Consider the following 11,003-nt stretch of genomic DNA (forward strand, 5'->3'; position numbering starts at 1 on the left):
AAAGGAAACTCTTGTTTGATCGATGGTTTGTACTACTGGTATTTATTCGTTATTCAATTGTCAGAGAAACCATAGCTTTAAAAAAAAACCTCCTCAAATTTTCATCACGACCTAAAATATTTATTTATACCTGGCTATTGTTCCATTGCGAGCTGTAGCTCTTTGATACTTTGATTAAATAGTAATTCCTTTAAGGATGAGTTACAATGAATATCAGTGAGCCATTGAAGATTTTATAACTTTTAGATAATCTCATTATATCTGAGCCTAACCCTACTCTGAATACTGAGTGGGAGTGAGCACCCTCAGTGGTTTTATCATCTCCAGTTGTAATTAACTGGCTTATTGTCACTGGGCGGCAGGATTGATTATGGATTACAGTAGTTCTATGGATAAGCCACTAAATCGTAATGTATTTTGACTTGCATAGAAAAATCTCCAGTACGTAATATCTCACAGTACAAATAAAAAGACACTTGCATATTTTCATGCAGTTTCAAAGTAATTCATTCTTTTGCTACTGAGGGTGAGTAGGGATTGTGCAGCAACTATACAGGAAAATCCCGAGTGAGTGTTCAATAAACTAGGGATGGGAAATGTACTATTTGGTCGAATTCCACCTTTCCATGTTTTCTCTAACCTCAGCCTGGCCTGCATGTCTGGCAACATCTGTGAAGAGAGAAAACTGAATTTGTGTTTTGGGTCCAGTGACCCATCAGATCTGAAGAAGGCTGACATTCTGAAGAAGGTTCACTGGACCTGAACCATTAATTCTGTTTTCTCTTTTCACAGATGTTGCCAGATCTGCTGAGTTTCTGCAGCTATTTCTGTTTTCTCAATTTCCATCAGCCGCATTCTTTGGGTTTTGTTTTGGGGGAGGTTTAAGGTTACACTCCCGGGGCTTCACCTGCTGCTTTCATGTGAAGTCCCTCCTGCCACCCTGACCCCAGTGTGAGTCCTGAGGCTGTGTTGCTGCAGCAGGGAATGGCTGCAGCCCGGGGAAGGAAGGTCCTGCCAGCTAAGGCCTCAACCTCCGCCCAGGACCAGTGCGAGGGGAGGCGAAGGAGCGACACATCCTGAGACTCCAGGCCTGAGTTCCGATCCCCCACATCCCCTGTGGAAGAGGCCCAGTTCTGGCTGGAAAGATGAGCAAGTACTTTCTCTGGAGAAGGTAGGATAGAGGAGGATAAGGACTGAGGAGGGAACTGGGTTGAAGGGGGTCAGAGCAGGGATCTGGAGAGAGGGCAGACTGAGGTTCTGGGGGGGTCTGGGAATCATGCCTCTGAGGCATAGATAGAATGCATCACAAGAAGTAGGAAATGTGCTAATTACAACAACGTTGATGGCCCTATTAGCTTCCCTCCCTCTTCTCTCACCATGGAATATGGAAATTCTGGTTGAGAACTGAATGAGTGCATAAAATAATATATTTATGAAGAAACACAACTTGAGGTTTAAAGTTTCATCTGAAATATACAGGTTTAATCTATTATGGTCTTGTTTTTGGTGGTGTCATGTTAATTTCACTTTTTTTAATACTGTATATTCATTCATCAGATGTGGGCATCACTTCCAACATCTATCACCCATCCATAATCACTCTTGAGAAGCTACTGTTGAATTAAACTGGGGTCACATTGAAAAATAGTTTGCAAAGTGCTACCAAAATGCTTTACTTTATCCTATTCATAAACCAGTGAGATCATGTTCACTTGTTACTATGGATTTTATCCTTTATTGCATGCAGTAACTGCACTGACTGTTGAAATGCTGAGATCATATCGGTGATTTCGTACAAATAATCCACAGTCTTGACAGTAATAGAAGGTAAACTAAGGGAAAACTAAGATATTTAAATTGACTGCAAATCATTGACAATGCTATAGCCACATGATTCTATACACTAAAAGTTTTTAGACCTTTCAGCCTTTGGCAATTCTCACCTTTGATAAACACAGTGCAGCACTGTCAAGGGAACATTCAACGCTTGTTTTCATGATGGTAATTTGTGTCCCACTGGTGACCTTGCAGAACAAAATTCAATTATCCTACATTTCCCACAATTGTTACAGTGGAATGCAGAAAATGTACAGTGCTATTTTATCATTGTTTCTTTTATGTTCATGAAACGGTAGTTCTCACAGGTGACAGCTGAAGTAAGTGAAATGTGTCTGCCACTGATAAACAAATTCAAAGCATGGCAAAATTATCTGAGAAATTTGTACAGACCTTTTTTGGAGGAACTTAAGCCAGACTATCAAATGTGCAGAGTAGAATTTGAAGCTCCCAAGGCATGAACACAAATGAAACATAGAGGTGCCTTCATTTTGTAGTTAATAGGCAGAATTACAGAGTAACGAGGTTTTTGTCTCTCACATTGGATATCCCACAACACTCCTTTCCAATCTCTGATACCTTCACCATTTTCAGTCACCCAGTAGGGCCAGGTTGAAGAGATAATAGGAAAGGCTACAACCTGAAGCTTTACTTTTAGAGGACTTGGATGATGGAAATTTAAAAAGTGCTCCTCGTTTAAGCAGAAAGGGATATTGCATCAGTATTTATGCCTGTGTAATAATAAGCATTGAATTACGCAAGTAACAGCTACTCAGGAATTGTCTGAATGCCTTCATTATAAGCCAGTCATCTGTACTGTGTTTTGCATGGAGCTGAAGGCCTGGCTTCATGGAGCAGTGAGTGAAAAGATGAATTCTCCTATTACTCCAAGAGATGAGCATTCAGCAAAAAGGTTAGTTGATTGTCATTTTGACAGGTGTCTCACATTTGATGCTAAGTCAAATCTCTATTTATAGATTCCCCTAACATAATTCATTGCTTATTTTAAAACACCATGTGAACACTGATGATTTGCAGCGTGCATTTTCATAAAGGGAGCACACTTCTAATAGGATCCCGGCATAACTGGAAAGTTGGGTTTTCACTATTCATCCCAAGTTGCCTTGAGAAGGTGATGATGGAAATTATCACCTGGATTAGCTGGAATGACCCCAACATAAGAGGTTTAAATAAATAATTATTTCCTTTGCAGCATGGTATATCATGCTTGCAATGGCAGAAGTTTCACAGAGCACCAATCTCTTTTACCGCTGAGCATTGTTACAATCCACTTGGAAAGTGTGCTGATTCTTGGGCCTCATTGTACCCTGGCTTACCACAAAAGTTAATGGTTTAATCCAAGTACTGAGCCCTCAATTTATCGGTCTGATGATACCAGGTTAACAGTAAATACTGATGAGGTTCTGTAATTAACATAACTATTGTTTATTCAAAATAAATAAGATTTAGCCACTAGCAAATTGTAACTATACTGGTTGGAATTTTGACTCCTTTTCTTAAAGCCCTTATATACAGACAAAGAAAAATTAATTGGAGGCGTCTGCAACTTTTTTATAAGCTTGGGGAAAACCCACAGTTTAGAGAAGGAGACGTCTGGGTTTCAGCTTTTAAATTGACTGGGACAATCTTATGAGGTATTTATTATAATGTAGTGCTCATGAGATGGGAATTATATATAGTGAACTTGGTTACATTAGATTGAAGAGTGTTAGTCCCAGATCGGAAGTGTTGAGATAAAACCATGAAGAGATTACTTAAAGCTGAATATATTTAATCAGGTATGTGATAGTTCCAGACTAAATGTTGAAGTCACAAACAACTTAAACATACCAAGGTGGGGATCCAAGATGGCAGCAATCTGAGAGGTCTGCTTTGATCAGTTCAGGCACAGTAGCACTCTCACCTCCCCACTTAAGTTATTTCTGTGAAAATTCACCATTTAAAGAGTTATAGAACGTATACAAATTTCTTGAAGTCTGTTCTATTAAAGAAAACAAAAGGTAAAGGTTCCAACAAGTCTCAACACACGGGACACTCACTGGAGATGTCGGGCACTTCCATAGCTGCAGCTGCAGCTCCCTCCACTAATCCATCGAAGTTGCTTCCTGCTGCTCCTCATGCTTGTGGAGCATGGCTGCAATCGGGTCCAGTCTGGCGTGGAACTTCTCCTGAATTGATGACTTGATCATGTCTTACAGTTTCGCCAACTGCATACCCCGGACCTGGTGGCTGAGTTTTTTCTGATATTAATGGGTGTTAATGTATATTTGGGAATGGGTAGAGTGTCTACTTTTAATTTCCTTGTTAATATTTTTTTCTCTTTCCTTTTTTGACCTGGGCCTGGGATGTGCCTCAAGCTGGAAGGAGTTATGAAGGTGTTTTTGAGAGATGTAAGTGCCCCCTGTGAACAGCGGATAGAGCCCCTTATTAAGTGCCTTGTATTTCATTTAGTTTGTTGGTTTTTTGTGTATGTAGTTACTAAAATGTTAATTGTAATAGTTTTAGTTTATGTACATTTCAGGTTTCATGAGTCTTTTTTTGTTTATGCTCAGCAATTGCTAAGCTGAATTCTTCCTTTTTGGAGTTCAAATGATGTTGTAGAAAGTCATGGCTAATTGTGTCCTTAAATGGTGTACCTAGAATATTAGAACGTAGAACATTACAGCACAGTACAGGCCCTTCAGCCTCGATGTTGCGCCGATCTGTGAAACCAATCTGAAGCCCATCTAACCTATACTATTCTATTTTCATCCATGTGTCTATCCAATAACCATTTAAATGCCTGTAAAGTTGGTGAGTCTACTACTGTTGCAGGCAGTGTGTTCCACGTCCCTACTACTCTGAGTAAAGAAACTACCTCTGACGTCTGTCCTAAATCTATCACCCCTCAATTTAAAGCTATGTCCCCTTGTGCTAGCCATCACCATCTGAGGAAAAAGGCTCTCACTATCCATCCTATCTAACCCTCTGAATATTTTATGTCTCAACCTTCTTTTCTGTAGGGAAAATAGCCTCAAGTCCCTCGGCCTTTCCTTGTAAGACCTTCCCTCCATACCAGGCAACATCCTAGTAAATCTCCACTGAATCCTTTCCAAAGCTTCCACATCCTTCCTTTAATGTGGTGACCAGAACTGTATGCAATACTCCAAGTGTGGCCACACCAGAGTTTTGTACAGCTGCAGCATGACCTCATGGCTCCGAAATGCAATCCCTTTACCAATGAGAGCTAACACACCGTATATCTTCTTAACAACCCTGTCAACTTGGGTTGACATTCCTGAAGAAGGGCTTATGCCCGAAACGTCGATTCTCCTGCTCCTTGGATGCTGCCTGACCTGCTGCGCTTTTCCAGCAACACATTTTTCAGCCCTGTCAACTTGGGTGTCAACTTTCAATTATCTATGTACATGGACACCAAGATGTCTCTGTTCATCTACACTACCAAGAATCTTACCGTTAGCCCAGTACTCTTTATTCCTGCTGCTCCTTCCAAAGTGAATCACCTCACACTTTTCTGCATTAAACTCCATTTGCCACCTTTCAGCCTAGCTCTGCAGCTTATCTATGGCCCTCTGAAACCCGCAACATCCTTCGGCACTATCCACAACTCTACCAACCTAAGTGTCATCTGCAAATTTACTAACCCATCCTTCTATGCCCTCATCCAGGTCATTTATAAAAATGACAAACAGCAGTGGCCTCAAAGCCGATCCTCCCTCCCTCCCTCCCTCCAGAGGGAGCCATTTGCCAGTTAAGAGGAAAAAGGTGCTTGCTAGCCTTAGAAAGGAGAGGGTGCACCTTGCAGGAGATGCATCTCGATGATGAGCATTTGAAATTGCAGCAAATGGGTTTGAATCGGGTGTACTCCTCCTTCTTTAGTATGAGGAACAGGGGAATGACCATACTAATTAGGAAGAATCTTTCATTTAAGTTGCGAGATCAGATTAAAGATGAGTATGGGTGGTGTGTCTCAATACTTGGAGAAGAGTATGGCCTTTTGAATGTTTATTGCCCCCCAGTGCACTCCCTTAAATTTTTGATAGATGCGTTCTCCAAACCTATGGCTGTTGTGCCACGGCAGATAATTATAGGGGCAGATTTTAATTGCCTCATGGATCCTGCGGTGGATAGAATGTCTAGAGGCCCCTCAACACTTTTTTTCCAATCGAAGCAACAAATGAACTTATGTGCTGAACTAGCATTGGTGGATGTCTGGAGGTCTCCATCCCACGATTTACATTCTTTTCTAATCCTCACAAGTATCATAGCAGGATTGATCTTTTCCTAACCCCTGCACTATCCTTGGATTTGATAACATCCTCAATAATTGGAAGTATCACTATTTCGGATCATGCTGCAGTACATTTAGAGACTGTGGTTAAGGGCAATGTTGCGGGTTCTCGGCACTGGTGAATGGATCCCTTTATTCTTAAGGACAGTACGTTCATTGAATATTGCTTCAATGAATTTAAGGTATTTTTAGACACCAATTTGGATATGGCCAGTAACCCGTCTCTTCTTTGGGAGATGACTAAGGCTTATGCCGGGGGGATAAATATTTCTTAATCTGCCTGTCAGAAACGACAGAAGGGGAAGCAGCAAAGCCTGTTTGAGGCACGGCTAAAGACAGTCGAGAAGGTGTATTTTGATAAGTCATCAGTGTCTCAGCTGCAGTGGGTTACAGCTCTTCAGTCCACCTTGAATTCCATGCTCATGCAGACAGCAAGGAAGGAACTTTCCTTTGCAAAACAAGGACTGTTTGAACATGGTGACAAGCCGGGGAGATGTCTGGCATATTTTGCCAGGAGAAAGAATGCCTCCCAATCTATTACCTTAATTAGGGATGGGACTGAGATGGTCACTTGCAATTCTAAAAAGATTAATGCTACATTTTGCAAGTTTTATTTTGAACTATACAGTCTGAATGTTGTGTGGATGGATGGATTAAGATGGAGTCTTTCTTTAAGAACCTAGATCTTTCAGGTATTACCACTGAACAGGTGTCTTTCCTTAATGCCGCTTTAACAGTGCAAGAGGTACAGGAGGCTGTGAAACAGATGCAGAGTGAAAAGCTGCCTGGCCCTGACGGTCTTTCTAGCAAGTTTTACAAAGCATCTATAAGTATATTGTCAGGGCCAATGTTAGACATATTATTACTCGTACAGCCGTGATCGCCTCCCGCCATCCTTAAGAGAGGCTAATATTTCTCTTATCCTTAAGAAAGGGAAGACCACAGAGTGTTTCCTATGGAAACACTCACCTTTAAATTCTGATTGTAAAATTTTGTCTAAGGTTCTTGCGTTAAGATTGGAATCTGTGCTGTTTTCCATTGATAAAGAACGACCAGAATGCTTTGAAAAAGGCTGTAGATCCTCTAATATTGTCAGGAGGTTACTGAATATGATTCGGTTCAGGGATTAGTGGTCTCCTTGAATGCAAAAAGGTACTTGATTGGTCGAATGGCCTTATCTTTTTTATGCCCTTGAACAGTTTGGATTGGGGACATTTTTATTATGTGGGTGAGGGTCCTGTATAGTGATCTTCTGGCAGCTGTTCTCACCAACGGTGTGAGATCTAGTAATTTTAGTATTTGTAGGGGCAGTCGACAAGGCTGTCCCCTCTCACCATTACTTTTTACATTGGTGATTGAGCCCTGGCAGAGGCTATCATAGGGATCGTAATACAGCTGCCCCAGAAGTAGGATTAAAATCGCATAAGATCACATTATACATGGATATTCATTTGGCTCCTTTTCGGCTTATAAGATTGATTTCTCAAAATCAGAGGCCATGCCAATGGGGGTCTTAGGAGAATATTTGATGTGGAGGGTGAATCATGGTTCCCTTTAAATGGTCATGGCGGGGAGGTTTCTTTATTTAGGCATCTGTATTACTCCTGTCTTTGATCAGTTGTTTAAGGCCAATTTTGCCCATTTGCTCGACAGGATTAAGCAAGATCTTCAGCAATGGGAGGCACTTCTAGTATCCTGGCTAGGCCGAGTAGCTCTTATTAAAATGGATATCCTTCCCTGTTTGCTGTACCCTATACAAATGCTCCCCTTAAATTTTCCTAGGCAAACATTTTGGAGACTTAAAGGATGGTTTAGCTCCTTTATTTGGCACTGTAGGTGACCTCTTATCAAGCTGGCTACATTGCAGTTGCCTCTTGGGTTGGAGGACGTGAACCTCCCGGATATTAAAAGATGTCAATTAATTTCCCTTCTACCCTTTGTTAGTGACTGGGCTTGTGTGGACCCAGCGTCAATATGGCTAGATATTGTGGCCAGGGCTGGAAATGTGTTGCTGGAAAAGCGCAGCAGGTCAGGCAGCATCCAGGGAACAGGAGAATCGACGTTTCGGGCATAAGCCCTTCTTCAGGAATGGGGAAAGTTTGTCCAGCAGGCTAAGATAAAAGGTAGGGAGGAGGGACTTGGGATAACATCAACTGGGATCAAAATAACCTCTGGATGGAGGTTTGCTCGCTGAACTGGAAGGTTCATTTTCAGATGTTTCGTCACCATACTAGGTAACATCTTCAGTGAGCCTCCGGGTGAAGCACTGGTGATGTTTCCTGCTTTCTATGTATATGTTTGGGTTTCTTTGGGTTGGTGATGTCATTTCCTATAGTGATGTCATTTCCCATGGTGGTGTCACTTCCAGTTCTTTTTCTCGGGGGTGGTAAATAGGGTCCAATTCAATGTGTTTGTTGATAGAGTTCCGGTTGGAATACCATGCATCTAGGAATTCTCGTGCATGCCTCAAACAGAGTAATGAAAAAGTAATGGTAAGTAATCACTGGTAAGTAATGAAAAAACAGGAAGGCTGGCTGCAGCCAATGGTAATGGTACATCACCTGTATTTCAGTTACCAGTTATTTAAGGTGATTTAAGTCACCTGAGGAGACAGGTTCCAATTGGTCCTTCATAATCTGCAACTTCTTCCAATATGTGCAGCTAAAACAGATACTGTTAAAGAAAACACGTACCTTGGATGTTATACACCCTTCTGAATCCATTATCTTAAACAGCACAAAACCACCAAAAGCTATGTATGACACTGGCAGCATATTTCATCAACACATTGTAATTTAGAGGGCAGAATGGGGACATTGCACACACAGTTATTGCTTGATTTTGACATGCCACCAAGTTAAAGTATCATTAACATTGGTTGCCTTCTTGTTTTACAAATAATTCTTGATAATACTGAAAAGATGAAACATTCAAAATATTTAAGAAAATTAAAACCATGTGTGCATCTTAGGAATCCTTTTTCCAGAACAGAATGAATAGTATTGAAATAAGACTGGAATATCAACTCTTTATGCCCTTCTCAACACACACCTGAAAAAATTATGGAACTCTTTTTTTTCTGGGTGAAGGGTTAGGGAGGCAGCTAGGGGGGTCAGGGTTAGAATAGCAGGTCAGGTGATAGGTTTGGGTATAGCTAAGTGGAGTAGGATAGGAGTTTGGTGAGAAGGTAAAGAGATAGGTATGTGGGTAAGAGGTAAGGTGGCAGATCAGTGCAGTGAGTAGTTAGAATAATGTGAGTGAGAGGGTACAGGTGACAGTTAAGTGGATGGGAGATAGAATAGGTCAGGTATTGAGTGTGGGTTAGATCGGGGAATGCTAAGTGTTTGGTGGGATGTGGGTTTCGTGGGGGGAGGAGTGTGTTTAGATGTCAGAAGAAGCAATTGAATATTGGTCTGTGGATGGTGATGCAGGTGTTGGGGGTGGTTAATGGGTGATTGGGGGTTCAATTGCATTGATTTTTCTGGCTGACTGTTAAGTTATGGTGGGTGTAGCTGGATGAATCTAACTCAGATTTGCAGATGGTAAATGTGCTGATGTGCATCAGGAATGTAAACCTCCAGGCAATTAGTACATATCAGTGAACTTAGCGAACCGTTGGATTGCTTAGAGATGCCAAAACACAGCTTTTGGAGTAGTTCTGGTCTTCAAATACTCAAAGACCAGAAGGTCTAGGTTATGATGTTCCAGATCAAGCTTGGGGGTGAGGGGACACGTTTCAGTTTTATCACTCCAGTCTGGTATTGGTTACCTTAATCAATTCTCATCAGTGTGTTGGGGAAATTATTATTGATCCTGTAGTCTGGGTGTCTTGCTGCAGGGTAGTAATTTTACTCACAGAGGAAGTGCTCAAACATAATTTCTTGGGAGCAGATGTCCTGATGATCCTCCCCTTTGACAGATCAAAGTATGCTCTCAGTTCTAAAGAGAGGCCTACAAATGTTCCAAGAAAATGAAAGACACACTTTTAAATAGTGCCTTTCACAACCTCAGGAAATCCCCAAGTGAAGTACTTTTGAGAGTGTCATCATTGTTGTAATGTAGGATGTCATTGTAGAACACCATAAAACTGTAAGACATTTGTAAGAATGATGTAGCTAGATAATTCAGCACAGCTGACAATAAGCTAGGCCCCAAATACAGACTCATGATAGAGGCAGTCAAAGATCTTAAACTTTGGTCCACGTAAGGGAAAATTTTCAGTTCGAGCCCCAAATACAAGTGATCAGATCTACCAATTCTTTTCTAATCACTACCTTCAACTGGCCAAAAGGGACCAATAAGTTGGTGGGAAATATGGAAGTCAAAGTTAAATGTTGATCCCTGTAAACCTTGAGAATGGGAATTCCAAAGGTGGGAAATCATCTGATTCACTAGTGGGAGATAGTCAAAGCAAGCATCCAGGAATTCTTCAAAGTCATAGTCATAGATTCAAAGAGATGTACAGCATGGAAACAGACCCTTCGGTCCAACACGTCCATGCCGACCAGATATCCCAAACCAATCTCGTCCCACCTGCCAGCAACCGACCCATATCCCTCCAAACCCTTCCTATTCATATACCCATCCAAATGCCTCTTAAATGTTGCAATTGTGCCAGCCTCCACCACTTCCTCTGGCAGCTCATTCCATACCCGTACCACTCTCTGTGTGAAAAAGTTGCCCCATAGGTATCTTTTATATCTTTCCCTCTCACTCTAAACCTATGCCCTCTAGTTCTGGACTCCCCTACCCCAGGGAAAAGACTTTGCCTATTTACCCTATCCATGCTCCTCATAATTTTGTAAACCTCTATAAGGTCACCCCTCAGCCTCCGATGCTCCAGGGAAAACAGCCC

The 11,003-nt window shown here is 41.5% G+C and overlaps 1 protein-coding gene across 2 annotated transcripts in view; it reads left to right on the top strand.

Annotated features, from left to right (window-relative positions):
* Positions 1 to 759: 759 nt before the first annotated feature.
* The window catches only part of gpr19 (G protein-coupled receptor 19), a 61,338-nt gene continuing 51,094 nt past the window's right edge, over positions 760 to 11,003 (top strand). For both annotated transcript variants that reach the window (XM_043709466.1, XM_043709467.1), the window contains exon 1: positions 760 to 4,247. The gene's annotated coding sequence lies outside the window, so the exon portion shown is untranslated. The remainder of the gene's footprint in view (positions 4,248 to 11,003) is intronic.

Source organism: Chiloscyllium plagiosum, chromosome 19 (genome assembly GCF_004010195.1).
Source record: "Chiloscyllium plagiosum isolate BGI_BamShark_2017 chromosome 19, ASM401019v2, whole genome shotgun sequence".
Classification (NCBI taxonomy): domain Eukaryota; kingdom Metazoa; phylum Chordata; class Chondrichthyes; order Orectolobiformes; family Hemiscylliidae; genus Chiloscyllium; species Chiloscyllium plagiosum.